Source organism: Aquarana catesbeiana, linkage group LG05, assembly GCF_042186555.1.
Source record: "Aquarana catesbeiana isolate 2022-GZ linkage group LG05, ASM4218655v1, whole genome shotgun sequence".
Taxonomy (NCBI): Eukaryota; Metazoa; Chordata; class Amphibia; order Anura; family Ranidae; genus Aquarana; species Aquarana catesbeiana.
In genome coordinates this window covers 378,773,493-378,788,804 of record NC_133328.1, presented here as the reverse complement: position 1 = coordinate 378,788,804, position 15,312 = coordinate 378,773,493, and positions in this window count along the sequence as shown.

Genomic DNA, 15,312 nt, shown 5'->3' with positions numbered 1-15,312 from the left:
TAGCATTTAGACGCTGAGCATGTGGATGGCTGGAACCAAATTTCTTTTTACGGTTCAGCAACTGGGGTAGGGAAATTTGCCTGCTAAAATCAGATGGTGGTGTACTGCTAGCAGATTGGCTGCAAGTATTTGGGACACCTGATGCTATACCTTCATTCCTCTCAGTGCAGGTTTTTGAGAGGACTGGAGGTATAGTAGGGTTGGAGATCCCAAATGAGGAGCAAGGAGAAGTCCGCCTTTTTCTTTGATGTGGGTCTTTCAAGTGCTGTTGCCAACAGACTTCATGGCAGGTCGTCATATGTCTGGTCAAGCATGTGGTGCCCAAGCGGCTGCTGTTCTGGCCACGCTTGATCCGCTTCAGACATAGGTTGCAAATAGCAATGGTTCGATCTGCTGCACACGTGTCGAAAAAGGCCCACACCAAGGAACTTTTAAAAGTCAGCGGGGAGTCAGCAGCGCCCTGCACATGCGGAGCTCTGCGGTGTGATGCAATAGGGTGGCTGCCCTTAAGCTGCCCCCTAGAGGACATCCTGCCTCATTGGAGTTGTGCCTCCTCCTCCTCTCAGGCACCCAAGTACAGTCAGTTACCTCATCATCCCCTCCCTCCTCGTCACTGGAGAAAACTTTGCAGTATGCTGCAGCTGGGGGAACATGACTGCCAGTTTCTTGTCCTTCTTGGGCACCCCCTCTCTAGGCTCACGTTACTCCCTTCCTCAACCTGGGAACCAACATCGGAGCCTTCAAATCACTGCGCATCCTCCAGCAGCATGTACCAAACACTGTGGTCAAATAATTCTGGGGACTCCTCCGTGCATGATAGTGGGGCTACGGAAGGAGTGACTGTGGACAAGGAGCCAGTGGAATAGGCCACTTTGGCAGCTGCGTTGGAAGGCAAACTACTCTGAGCCTGGGTGACAGAGGATGAGGAGGATGAGGACAGATTTATTATCTACTCCACCAACTCTTCTGCATGTTCTGGCTCAATACCACGGCCAGCAGCAGAAAAAAAGGACAAGCGTGCCCCACGGCCACCTGCAGAGGATGCACCATGTCCACGACCAGCACTGTTGACTGCAGACACAGAGGCTCCTCACTCTCTTTTAGTGGCCTGTGAGCGTCTGCCTCTCCTTGGTGGCCTTCCTGAAAAGATGTATATTTTGTTTTGCAACACCGCACTACACTGTATTGTGTACTGTGTACACCACCAGAAGTGTAGTAGAAACTTTACAAACTGTATTAGATACTGTGTACACGCACTGTATTAGCAACTGTACTACAGTTGCACTGTATTTTGTACTGTGTACACCACCAGAAATGTAGTAGAAACTGTACACACTGTATTAGATTTTGTGTACACCACCTGCACTGTATTAGCAACTGTACTACGGCTGCACTGTATTGTGTACTGTGTACACCACCAGAAGTGTGGTAGACACTGTACACTGTATTAGATACTGTCTACACCGCCTGAAGTGTATTAGAAATAGTACACCACAGAACACAGAATGCACTGTAGATATAGGCTACACTGGATACAGAGTACATATATATATATATATATATATATATATATATATATACACACACACGAGACTGGCTGGGCCGGCCATACAGGGAGCAAATTTGCAACCACGAATTGCAGGAAAGAAATTTGCTTGATTCCCCCATGAACACAGACAGTGCTGATATGGGAATCCCTCCTGCCGGGCCATTGTCTTCTTCCGGTGGGCGGGAGGGAGGCATCCCCGCTAGGAGAAGACTGTGATTATCGCTAACAGCTATAGCAGCCACTAGCGACAATCACAAGAGAATCCAGCAGGCTGGTTGTACCCAAGTTGATCGATCAATTACATTCAGCCTGCCCCTTAACAGTTCAAATCTTTGCCAGTTCTTGCTTTAGTGGGACCAATATGTTCTCCTTGATGGCCCCCTGCAGTGCCCCCTCTCTGTCCATGATAGGAGTGACAGCCAACACAGTGAGACAGATAGATAACCTTTTATTGATTTTGTAAGTACACCCATATGAGACTTTAATGCAAGTATGCTATGGAATGGTAATGCATGATATTTTATTGGTGGTATTATAGGTATTTTAGGTTAACTTTTGCTGCCAATTCAGGTCTCCCACTATTGCTGTTTGATTTAATATCAACACAATGTGATGCCATGTTTGTGATATGTATTAGGCCTCATGCACACTGGATGGTTTTCTAACTCTACCAGACTACTTTCCTTCTGGCAGCAGAGTATTGTCAGAAAAAATGCATGATGCTTGTAAGCTTGTGTAACGCATTTAGGCATGTTAATTGCTTGGGTGTTAATTCATTTCATTAGCCAGAATAGTAGTTTATTCTAGCGAGTTTGTCCCTTTATATGCTTTATACTAAATGCCTATGAGTAGCTTTTATTTATTTTTTAATAAAGCTGTTTCATTGCATAAGGAGATGCACTGTGTGTTTTACTCCCTGAATAAATTGTGGAACCCCCCGCCCCAAGTAAGGGTTGAAGATGAAGCAGAGTGTGTGACAGCAGGAGATTGTTGCTGCTTGTGAACAAAGAACAACATTTCCATGTGATTAGTACTAGAGATAGGCACACAATAGTTCAGTAGATGGGCACACAATTTCTCATTATATGAGAGATACAGTTTGGAGTATATTGTGGATATTGCATGGGTTAGTTTATTTTTTCTATAAATATAATTTTATGCTGTGGAGCTGAAATTTGGGAACTGACTACAGGTTTACTATAGCTGAACAACAGAGAGATAGAAAGGAGCACAGAGTATATTTGTGTCTATAGTTTTATACTGAAAAATGTATTTTGGATCTATATGTACTTTAACCCTCAGTGCTACAGTGGCCACGCCCAAATCGGCATCAACTATTGTCAAATCTGTTAAAAAGCCTAAAGTAGCCCATACAACCATCCTGCTCATACATAGATCAAAATGTAACTGGTCCTTGCTCAAAGTGGCCACATTTTGATCCATGAATTTCCAGCTTTACTGTCACTTAAAGTAAGGATAACTCCAGTCTGTAAAGAGTTATTATTCCCATCAATCTGAGAAAGGAACCCTCCTTTGATATGATAATTACATACAATTATTTGTACATGTCTATTTAACCTCTCGGGTGTCTATTGTCTGTTATCTATTAACTATCGGTCTTTAAAATATTTTCAGCCTTTCTTGCTGTATTGTTCTTTTTAGCTGCAAACACTCCCTAAACAAAAATCAATACTGGATTGGATCAGTCACTTACAGTAGAAAACCTTTATGGGAGAAAAAATACATTGAAAATAACCGAAATGCCAGAATCAATTCTACAAAATACAAAGATGTGTGCTTTAGATAGGATAAACAGCAAAAGGAGTGAACACCAAACAAGGTAAATTGGACAGATCTTCATTGAGTGTTCTTTGATGGCAATCTAGTTGAATCCTTAACCCATAATACTATCTGATCACAAAGGTCAGCTGCTGTACAAAACTAATTGTCCATCAATTTGTTACACAACAGCCTCCTATTAGGGCAGAAAAAGTCTGATAAAGTAAATTAAGCTGTAAATTTGCTGATAGCCTGCTGAAAAGGTAGCCTGTAGCATGCAACAAATTATCTCTGCTGTTCCCCAGTTTGATGACAAGGGAACTGAAACCACTGATGTAAATTAATGAATGTAAAGCATTAAGGAACTCATCTTGGCACACAAAATTAAAATTCAATCTGAAACTGAAAGGTAAATTAACTTCTTATAATCTTTACTATAAACAGACCACAAAGACCATTTCAAACAAAGTAATGTAAACATTATGAAAGAACAAATTACACTGATGTACACTTTTGTGACCATTGACTTTCAGTTCTGTATAAAGATATGGGAGCACAATATGGGAGCATAATATTTTCCCTTTAATAATAATTAAATAATAATCAATAAATCCAATAATATCAAGGTGGATAATAACACTTAATGTAAACTATCCAAAGTAAAATGTTTCCTGGATAGAGTAAGGCAGCCCATACATAATTTTTTTCTTATTCATTCTACCAGTGGGTTGAATAAAAAAAGGTTCAATTCCACCATCCACACACTAAATGTGGATGAGGGAATCCTCCCTGCTGGCATATTGTATTCTGACAGAGAGTTTCTTGCTGTCACAATACACTGATCAGCGCTGCCGGCTATAGCCTGTGGTGCTGGACGAGTGGGGAAAATCTGACAGGCTGGTTGTACAAAAGTCAATAGGTAGATCGACTTCTGTACAACCAATCTGCAAAATTCATCTAGTTCATGTTAATCCAGCAAAATTTTGATCCATGAATGGCTGGCTTGAAACAGGGGGGGGGGGGGGGGGTTTAATGGTCTGACCATTCTTTCCACCAGGTATGACCATCTTTTTAAACGACTTAGTTTTTGGCATTGTTATTAGACCGTGAAATGGAAGAACCATGATATAATTATGTTGCTATATGTGACTTCTGTAAACCAGGATATGGTATCAGTAACAAGCTTAATGTGGAAACAAATTTAGTTGTTCATCTAGTACAAGGTCTAGTGCAAGGATGTCAAACTCAATTTCATTGTGGGCCGCATCAGAATTATGGTTGCCCTCAAAGGCCTAGTTGTATTTGTAAGGCTAGATGTATAGAGCATCCCCGCCATCAGAACTCAAGAGTCCCCCATCATCCCTTACATCACAGTGCACCCTGGAGCTGGGGGCAGAGCTGGAAAGCAGAACGTGCAGGGTCTAGAGGAAGTCAACCCCTTCCGCTAACATCGCCTCATGATTTTATATACTGTATCAATTTCTTCCAAATGTGAGTGTTGAATTTATATTTTTAATAAACCACCTCCTTTTTAAACGGTATCACGCTATGTCAGCCCCCTTTTTCTATTACATGATACCCTTCCTGTGACAATAAGTTTTCATGCTCCCAGAGACTCCTGGAGCCTCCAGCTAACATCTCATGACTGTCTTAGGCTGATTTACTGAAGGAGTTCCAGGATCTGCTGTCCCCCATTGGGTGGTTTGAACCCAACAAGCCTTGTTGACTTGGGTGGTATATGCCCCGCCAAGTCAATATTATCTGGTAAGCCTCCTCCCTTTTTCACGGTGGTGGTGTTTGCTTCCATTTTTTCACTCCAAGGTTCCCAGGAATGCCAGGAACATCTCACATGTGTATTGGATCACAAACCTAATTGGACTGTATTTCATCATTTCGTTCAACTTGGACATTTGTGTGTAGTGCAGTCACTATATTAGCACATTGCTTAATATCCATTCACATCTATTATGTTAGAGTTTGTGTCATTTTGTCACATATATGTTTGAATCACATACAATTTTTCCCTTTTTTTTGCAATCATAGCACTGCACTTATTTATTTTCAATCTAATAGGGTGGGGCAGGTGGTACAAAAAAAAAAAAAGGAAAACTAGCTGCGCTGCGAATTTTAAAATAATAGAAGAATGAAACAATATAATCACCTCTGTACATACAGATTATGCACCCATTATAGCGTGACTAACGGTGAAGAAAAAAGCTTGGTTGTCATCATAAATAAAATATAATAAAATAAACCATGGATAAATAAATAAATAAGTCCAATTCCAAAGAGTATAGAAAAAAACTTCACTGGCAGAGCAATCTTTCATAAGGACGAAATGACAAGCATCCATGCGGTGTGAAACATGCGACCATATCACCCAGGAGAGCGTGATGACAGAAGGGTTCCTCCACCATTAAAAATGCTGCCCCTTACCAGCTCCTTTGATCTCTTGTTAGGGAGATCGTATAGGCATGTGGCTATCTACCCCAGCCTCGGGTCTTTTATGAGGACGGATCCCAATATGTCTCCTCACCGAGAATCCTCTAGATGGTAGATGGGCACTCATCCCCCATGAAAGAATATGGAGGCTTCCTTAGCGTAACACGTTTTATCAAATTTATTAAGATAATAAAGAAATGCACTTACAATATCGTTGTATAAAAAGGCTCATTTAAAAACAATGGCCAACCGGCTTCAGACTGCTGCCCGTCGCTTCCGGGATCAGCGTGGTAAGTGGTGACCTCAGCACGCTGCTCCTCCCTATGCCGTTTCGTCAAAGTTGACATCTTCCAGGGGCACGGGAATTCCCCACAGTACAAAAGGTTGTAACTGTGGGGAATGAGCTGATGGAAGTGGTAAAAGATTAGTTAGAGATGTGATAGGCTTTACTGAAGAGATGAGTTTTCAGGGATCGCCTGAAGGTAGCAAGAGTAGAGAATACTCGGACAGGTGGAGGTAGAGAGTTCCAGAGGATGGGAGAGGCTCCGAAGAAATCCTGGAGATGAGCATGAGAGGAGGAGATGAAAGAGCTTGAGAGTGGGAGGTCTTGAGAAGAGCGGAGAGGACGATTTGGGTGATATTTGGAGACAAGTTTGGTGATGTAGCTTGGGGCAGAATTGTGAGTGGCTTTGTATGTTGTGGTTAGTATTTTGAATGTAATTCGCTGGGTGATTGGGAGCCAGTGTAGGGATTGGAGGAGAGGGTTGGCAGACACTGAGCGGTTGGTAAGGTGTATAAGTCTGGCAGCAGCATTCATGATAGACTGAAGAGGGGATAGCCTATGGAGAGGCAGACCAATGAGAAGGGAGTTGCAATAGTCAAGGCGAGAGATAACAACTGAGTGAATGAGGAGCTTGGTGGTTTCATTTGCTAAAAAGGGGCGAATTTTAGAGATGTTACGGAGGTGAATTCTACAAACTTTTGATGATTGGATTTGAGGCTGAAATGACAAGTCAGAATCTAGGATTACACCTAGTACCCTGGCGTGAAGGGAAGGACGGATGGTTGCATTGTTGATTTTGATGGAAAAGTCATGGAGGGGGGCACGGGCAGCGGGGATATTAATAGCTCCGTTTAGAGATTTAGTTTAAGGAAATGGTGCGAAATCCATGCTGATATGTCAGTTAGTAAGTTAGTAATGTGAGAGGAGACTGAGGGAGTGAGGTGTGGAGTAGCCAGATAGATTTGGGTGTCATCAGCGTATAAGTGGTATTGGAAGCCGTGGGCGGTTATCAAGTGACCAAGGGATGAGGTGTAGAGAAGAGAAGGGGGTCCAAGAACAGAGCCTTGGGGGACCCCCACAGAAAGGGGCAATGGAGAGGAGGAGACAGAGTTGTAGGTGACACTGAAGGAGAGCTGTGATAAATAGGCAGAGAACCAGGATAGAGCAAAATCTCGAAGGCCAAGGGAATGTAGTCTATTGAGAAGGAGCGGGTGGTCAACAGTATCAAAGGCCAAAGAGAGGTCAAGTAGTAGGAGTATGGAGTACTGGCTGTTGGTTTTAGCAGACAGTAAATCGTTAGTGAGTTTTAGTAAGGCAGTTTCCGTGGAGTGCTGCGAGCGAAAGCCAGACTGTAATAGGTCAAGAAGGAAATACAGCTGACATCTCTCAAACAAAAGAGCTCAAAAGTTTTGGTAAAGTATAGATCCTATTTTAGTATATGGAATAGATTGTTTAAACATATACCTGACTGGGCCATTCAATCTTGGTAGTATTAATTGGACTTGAGAGATTTCTGCCTGCAGTATGAGATTTTTCTTGTTCAATTAAAGAGAAAAAATATATACAAATATATATATATATATATATATATATCACAAAACTAATTTCAGTTTTAGTGTATGGCTTAGTTATGAGGTATACTTAACCACTTCAGCCCGGAAGATTTGACCCCCTTCCTGACCAGAGCATTTTTTGCGATTCGGTGCTGCGTCGCTTTAACTGACAATTGCGCAGTCGTGCGACATTGTACCCAAACAAAATTGATGCCCTTTTTTCCCCCACAAATAGAGCTTTCTTTTGGTGGTATTTGATCACATCTGCAGTTTTTATTTTTTGCGCTATAAACAAAAAAATGTGTCAATTTTGAAAAAAAAAGCAATATTTTTACTTTTTGCTATAATTAATATCCTCAAACAGATCGGACACTTTTGACACTATTTTGGGACCCCTGACATTTATACAGTGATCAGTGCTAAAAATAGCCACTGATTACTGTATAAATGTCACTGGCAGGGAAGGGGTTAAACACTAGGGGCGATCAAGGGGTTAAATGTGTTCCCTTAGCGTGTTCTAACTGTAGGGGGATGGGCTATCTAGGACATGACAGAGATCACTGCTCCCGATAACAGGGAGCAGTAGATCCCTGTCATGTCACTAGGCAGAACAGGGAAATGCCTTGTTTACATAAGCATTTCTCTGTTCTGCCTCTCCTCGTCGCGATACACCAGCGGACATCAAGTCCGTGGGTCCCCCGGACACGCTCCCATGACGCGCGCACGTCCGTTACCTCTGGACTATGAAGGGACGTAGGATACGCCATTTTGTGCACCCGTAAAATTCTGCTGATGTACATCAGCGTGCGCTGGTCGGGAAGCGGTTAAACAGGAAATGCATTTGAGATCAATCTTTACCTGAAAAATAAGTCTTGGTTAAATCACCAAGCTCTGTGCATGGTATAACATTTTGTCCGTGTGCTTTTAAAGTTTTAGCTTGCAAGGTCTGTTTGTCGGAGAGAGGTCACGTGTTAAATCAACACCTTGGTTGTTTTCCTAATTTGCGGAGACACTAAAAACCTGTTAACTATTTACAAAGCAGTTGATAAGTTTTCAGACATTGGTATTTTAAAACTAGAGCTTGTGGTTATTGTCTCATCATCTGTATTACCCATATTGTTGATATTTGGATTTATATTCTGTGTTTATCACCAGTAATATTTTGTTATTTTGATATTATTTTGCACTGATTTTTGGTAAATAAATATATATATTTTTGCATATCTTTTTGTATTCCTTTGTGTCTTCAAATTAGTGCAGATAAACTAATTTGAGTTATTTGTTGATTTATGTAAACAAGTGGAAATCTCCTGAAACATAGATTTTTGCTTATTTACATAAATATAATATTGTTTAATATTTCAGTATAAATACCCTGACAACACATGTGATTACTGATTACACTCTTTCTATATAGTTAGTTTTATTATTAAATTGTATATTTTTCATTCTTTACGTTTATTATTTTTTCTTCATTTCTATTTCTATTTAATGTAATTCAATTTTTTTATTTGGATTTTTAATTACATTTTTTTATTTTTATCTTTTTTATATTATTTTATTTATGTACATCTTCTTTTCTATAATTTTTTACCTTTATCATTTATTTTTTTTTAATTTTTTGTATTTTTGTTTTATTTGTATTTATTTCATTCTCTATTTTATGTTTTTTTTTTTCATTCATATAACCTCTCTTTATATGTTCAATTATCCAGCAATGTCAGAATGTGATGATTATAAACACTTCAGTTTTTAGTAATGTTAACTTGTAGTCACTCTCTGCCTGTATAATGAAAACGGGACGTCCTATGGTCTAAGTGAAGAGGTAGGCGGAGAGTTAAAACACCGCCAATCACATTGCTTGATCAGGCTATTTAATGTAATCTGCCTAGTGACTGGTATCACTTCCTTATGACGTTGTAAGACAAAACGTATGTCGAGGTGCATTCCGGTCACGTCATTTACAGGTCCCGAAATTCTGGTTTATCGTACTGCGGCGGTGGAACGCACGCCAGCCCATGAGTCCAGGACAGCTTACAATTCCTGCCATAGTACCATATGCAAGTGTCCTTAGTGCCGGGAGAAGGCACTTTAAAATGTAAGTAGCCAATTGGCATCTGTTATGTATGTTACTTTTTAATAAATGGTTTTACACTATGGCACTTTTTCCATTTTATTTTTGATAGGTTACCTCAGTGGAGAGGAGGTTGTAGTTTGAAAGATACCATGGTTCATCTCCAGCTACCACAGAAGCAAGTTTAAAGATCCACAAACAAAAGCCCATTGCCCACCTTCTTTTTAGTTAACCACTTCAGCCCCGGAAGGTTTTACCCCCTTCCTGACCAGAGCACTTTTTACAACTTGGCACTGCGTCGCTTTAGCTGCTAATTGCGCGGTCATGTAATGTTGTATCCAAACGAAATTTTTCGTTTCTCACAAATAGAGCTTTCTTTTAATGGTATTCGATCACGTCTGCAGTTTTTATTTTTTGAGCTATAAACAGAAAAATATATTATAAAAAAAATCCAATAAACTCAATTTTAGTCATACATTTAGGCCAAAATGTATTCGGCCACATGTCTTTGGTAAAAGAAAAGTAAATAAGCGTATATTTATTGGTTTGCGCAAAAAGTTATAGTGTCTACAAACTAGGGTACATTTTCTGGAATTTACACAGCTTTTAGTTCATGACTGCCTATCTCATTTATTGAGGTGCTAAAATGGCAGGGCAGTACAACCCCCCTCCAAATGACCCCATTTTGGAAAGCAGACACCCCAAGGAAATTGCTGAGAGGCATTTTGAGCCCATTGAATATTTTATTTTTTTGTCCCAAGTGATTGAATAATGAAAAAAAAAAAAATAAATATATGCCATAAAATGCTAAGATGGCACAACCCCCCCCCCCAATGACCCCATTTTGGAAAGTAGACACCCCAAGCTATTTGCTGAGAGGCATGTCGAGTCCATGGAATATTTTATATTTTGCCACAAGTTGCGGGAAAATTACAAACTTTTTTTTTTTTTTTTTGCACCAAGTTGTCACTAAATGATACATTGCTCAAACATGCCATGGGCATATGTGGAATTACACCCCAAAATACATTCTGCTGCTTCTCCTGAGTATGGGGATACCACATGTGTGGGACTTCTTGGGAGCATAGCCGTGTACGGGACCCCAAAAATCCAAACACCGCCTTCAGGATTTCTAAGAGCGTAAATTTTTGATTTCACTCCTCACTACCTATCACAGCTTTGAAGGCCATAAAATGCTAAGATGGCACTAAACCCCCCCAAATGACCCCATTTTGGAAAGTAGACACCCCAAGCTATTTGCTGAGAGGCATGGTGAGTATTTTGCAGCTCTCATTTGTTTTTGAAAATGAAGTAAAGAAAATGTTTTTTTTTTCTTTTTTTCAATTTTCAAAACTTTGTGACAAAAAGCGAGGTCTGCAAAATACTCACCATACCTCTCAGCAAATAGCTTGGGGTGTCTACTTTCCAAAATTGGGTCATTTGGGGGGGGGGGGCTGTGCCATCTGGGCATTCCATGGCCTCCGAAACTGTGATAGGCAGTGAGGAGTGAAATGAAAAATTTACACCCTTAGAAACCCTGAAGGTGGTGCTTGGTTTTCGGGGTCCCGTATGCGGCTAGGCTCCCAAAAAGTCTCACACATGTGGTATCCCTGTACTCAGGAGAAGCAACAGAATGTATTTTGGGGTGTAATTTCACATATGTCCATGGTATGTTTGAGCAATCTATCATTTAGTGACAACTTTGTGCAAAAAAAATAAAAAAAATTTTCTTTTTCCCGCTATTGTCATAAAAAGTGTTTGGGGACCTGGGTCCTGCCCCAGGGGACATGGATCAATGCAAAAAAAAAGTTTTAAAAACGGACGTTTTTTCAGGAGTAGTGATTTTAATAATGCTTAAAGTCAAACAATAAAAGTGTAATATCCCTTTAAATTTCGTACCTGGGGGGTGTCTATAGTATGCCTGTAAAGGGGCGCATGTTTCCCATGTTTAGAACAGTCTGACAGCAAAATTACATTTCAAAGGAAAAAAAGTCATTTAAAACTACTCGCGGCTATTGCATTGCCGGTCCGACAATACACATAAATCTTCATTGATAAAAACGGCATGGGAATTCCCCACAGGGGAACCCCGAACCAAAATTAAAAAAAAAAAAATGACGTGGGGGTCCCCCTAAATTCCATACCAGACCCTTCAGGTCTGGTATGGATTTTAAGGGGAACCCCGTGCCAAAATTTTTTAAAAAATGGCGTGGGGTCCCCCCAAAAATCCATACCAGACCCTTATCCGAGCACGCAACCTGGCAGGCCGCAGGAAAAGAGGGGGGGGACGAGAGAGCGCCCTCCCTCCTGAACCGTACCAGGCCACATGCCCTCAACATTGGGAGGGTGCTTTGGGGTAGCCCCCCAAAACACCTTGTCCCCATGTTGATGAGGACAAGAGCCTCATCCCCACAACCCTGGCCAGTGGTTGTGGGGGTCTGCGGGCGGGGGGCTTATCGGAATCTGGAAGCCCCCTTTAACAAGGGGACCCCCAGATCCCGGCCCTCCCCCCTGTGTGAAATGGTAAGGGGGTACAAAAGTACCCCTACCATTTCACTAAAAAACTGTCAAAAATGACAAGAGACAGTTTTTGACAATTCCTTTATTTAAATGCTTCTTCTTTCTTCTATCTTCCTTCATCTTCTTCTGGTTCTTCTGGTTCTTCCTCCAGTGTTCTCATCCAGCATCTCCTCCGCGGCGTCTTCTATCTTCTTCTCCTCGGGCCGCTCCGCACCCATGGCATGGGGGGAGGCTCCTGCTCTTCCCTTCATCTTCTTCTCATCTTCATCTCTTCTTCATCTTCTTCTCCGGGCCGCTCCGCATCCATGCTGGCATGGTGGGAGGCTCCCGCTGTGTGACGCGTCTCCTCTTCTGATGGTTCTTAAATAACGGGGGGCGGGGCCACCCAGTGACCCTGCCCCCCTCTGACGCACGGGACATGACGGGACTTCCCTGTGGCATTCCCCGTGATGTCACAGGGAAGTCCCGTCAAGTCACCATGCGTCAGAGGGGGCGGGGTCACCGGGTGGCCCCGCCCCCGTTATTTAAGAACCGTCAGAAGAGGAGATGCGTCACACAGCGGGAGCCTCCCTCCATGCCATCATGGATGCGGAGCGGCCCGGAGAAGAAGATGAAGAAGAGAAGAAGATGAAGAGAAGAAGATGATGAAGAGAAGAGCGGGAGCCTCCCCCCATGCCATGAGTGCGGAGCAGCCCGAGGAGAAGAAGATAGAAGATGCAGCGGAAGAGATGCTGGACGAGAACACCGGAGGAAGAACCAGAAGAAGAAGATGAAGGAAGATAGAAGAAGCATTTAAATAAAGGAATTGTCAAAAACTGTCTCTTGTCATTTTTAAGTTTTTTAGTGAAATGGTAGGGGTACCCCCTTACCATTTCACACAGGTGGGGGCTGGGATCTGGGGGTCCCCTTGTTAAAGGGGGCTTCCAGATTCCGATAAGCCCCCCGCCCGCAGACCCCCACAACCATCGGCCAGGGTTGTGGGGATGAGGCCCTTGTCCTCATCAACATGGGGACAAGGTGTTTTGGGGGGCTACCCCAAAGCACCCTCCCAATGTTGAGGGCATGTGGCCTGGCATGGTTCAGGAGGGGGGCCGCTCTCTTGTCCCCCCTCTTTTCCTGTGGCCTGTTAGGTTGCGTGCTCGGATAAGGGTCTGGTATGGATTTTTGGGGGGACCCCACGCCGTTTTTTTAAATTTTGGCACGGGGTTCCCCTTAAAATCCATACCAGACCTGAAGGGTCTGGTATGGAATTTAGAGGGACCCCCACGTCATTTTCTTTTTTTAATTTTGGTTTGGGGTTCCCCTGTGGGGAATTCCCATGCCGTTTTTATCAATGAACTTTTATGTGTATTGTCGGACTGGCAATGCAATAGCCGCGAGTAGTTTTAAATGACTTTTTTTCTTTGAAATGTCATTTTGCTGTCAGACTGTTCTAAACACGGGAAACATGCGCCCCTTTACAGGCATACTATAGACACCCCCCAGCTACGAAATTTAAAGGGATATTACACTTTTATTGTTTGACTTAGGCATTATTAAAATCACTGCTCCTGAAAAAACGGTTGTTTTTAAAACTTTTTTTTGCATTGATCTATGTCCCCTGGGGCAGGACCCAGGTCCCCAAACACTTTTTATGGCAATAACTTGCATATAAGCCTTTAAAATTAGCACTTTTGATTATTCATGTTCGTGTCCCATAGACTTTAACGGTGTTCGCGCATTATTTCATTTCGCGTGTTCGAACGAACTTTTTTCCTGTTCGCGTGTTCTGGTGTGAACCGAACAGGGGGTGTTCAGCTCATCCCTAATGATGATCACTGGTGAAAGGGTTAACTAGGGGGCAATCACGGGATTAAAACCTTTACTAGGTAGCATATGGGGGTCCCTGACGCTATAAAAAGCTGACGGCAAACCTAAATACTTACCTCCCTAACAATACCTGTGACACTAATACAGCGATCAGAAAAACGATCCCTTAGTGACACTGGCGACGAGGGGGTGATCACGGGGTTAAAAATTTATTAGGGGGGTTAGGGGTGTACCCTAGACCTAAAGAGGCCTAACACTAACTGCCCTACCATTTATAACTGTCACAAACTGACACCAATGCAAACTTCAGAAAAAAAAAACTGCCATTGGTGTCACTGTGATAGGGGGTACAGGGCGGTGATATGTGTGCCTAGAGTGTTCTACTGTAAGTGTAGTATTGGTGCAAACTTACTTGATGTCTTCTCTCCTCGGGAGTTGGAACGAAAAGGCTTCCCAAGGAGAGATGACATCACTTCCTCTGCCGCTGTTTACATTACAGCAGCAGAGGAAGCCTTTCATTCGCCAGGAGCGATCGTGAGGGGGTGGCCATGAATCAGTGGCCTCTCCCTCACCTTGGATCGCTCCTGACATGAATCTGACCGCCGCAGGCACCGGGGGGTCAGATTGGACCCCCCGCCCGTGGGCAGGCAGGGACGTACAGGTAAGCCCTTATGCCTGCCCGTGCCATTGTGCCGACATACATCGGCGTGCGGCGGTTGGCAACTGGTTAAAGAGGTCATGGTCTTCTGGTGAGTAGGAAATCTAATCACACACATCGGGTGCAACTGTCAAGTGTCTGCAAATGGTGATGGTGTTGAGCTTTGAAAATATCACAGAAGAACCTATGGACTTTGAATCACTGTATTAATTTATGATTTGTACATTGTTATATATGTTCATTTTTGACACAGAGCACTTTATTAAGCATATTAGGTGCATATAGTGCCTTGCAAAAGTATTCACCCCTTTTGGCATTTTCCGTGTTTTGTTGCTTCACAACCTGGAATTAACATGGATTTTTTGAGGATTTGCATTATTTCATTTACAGAACATTCCCACAACTTTAAAGATGTTTTTTTATCGTGAAACAAACAACAAATAGGACAAAATAACAGAAAAAGTTAATGTGCATAACTATTTACCCCCCTATAGTCAATACTTTGTAGAGACACCTTTTGTGGCTATCACAGCTCCAAGTCGCTTTAGATAAGTCTCTTGCCACATCTTACCACTGGGATTTTTGCCTATTCCTCCTTGCAAAACTGCTCCAGCTCCTTCAAGTTGGATAGTTTGCACTTGTGAA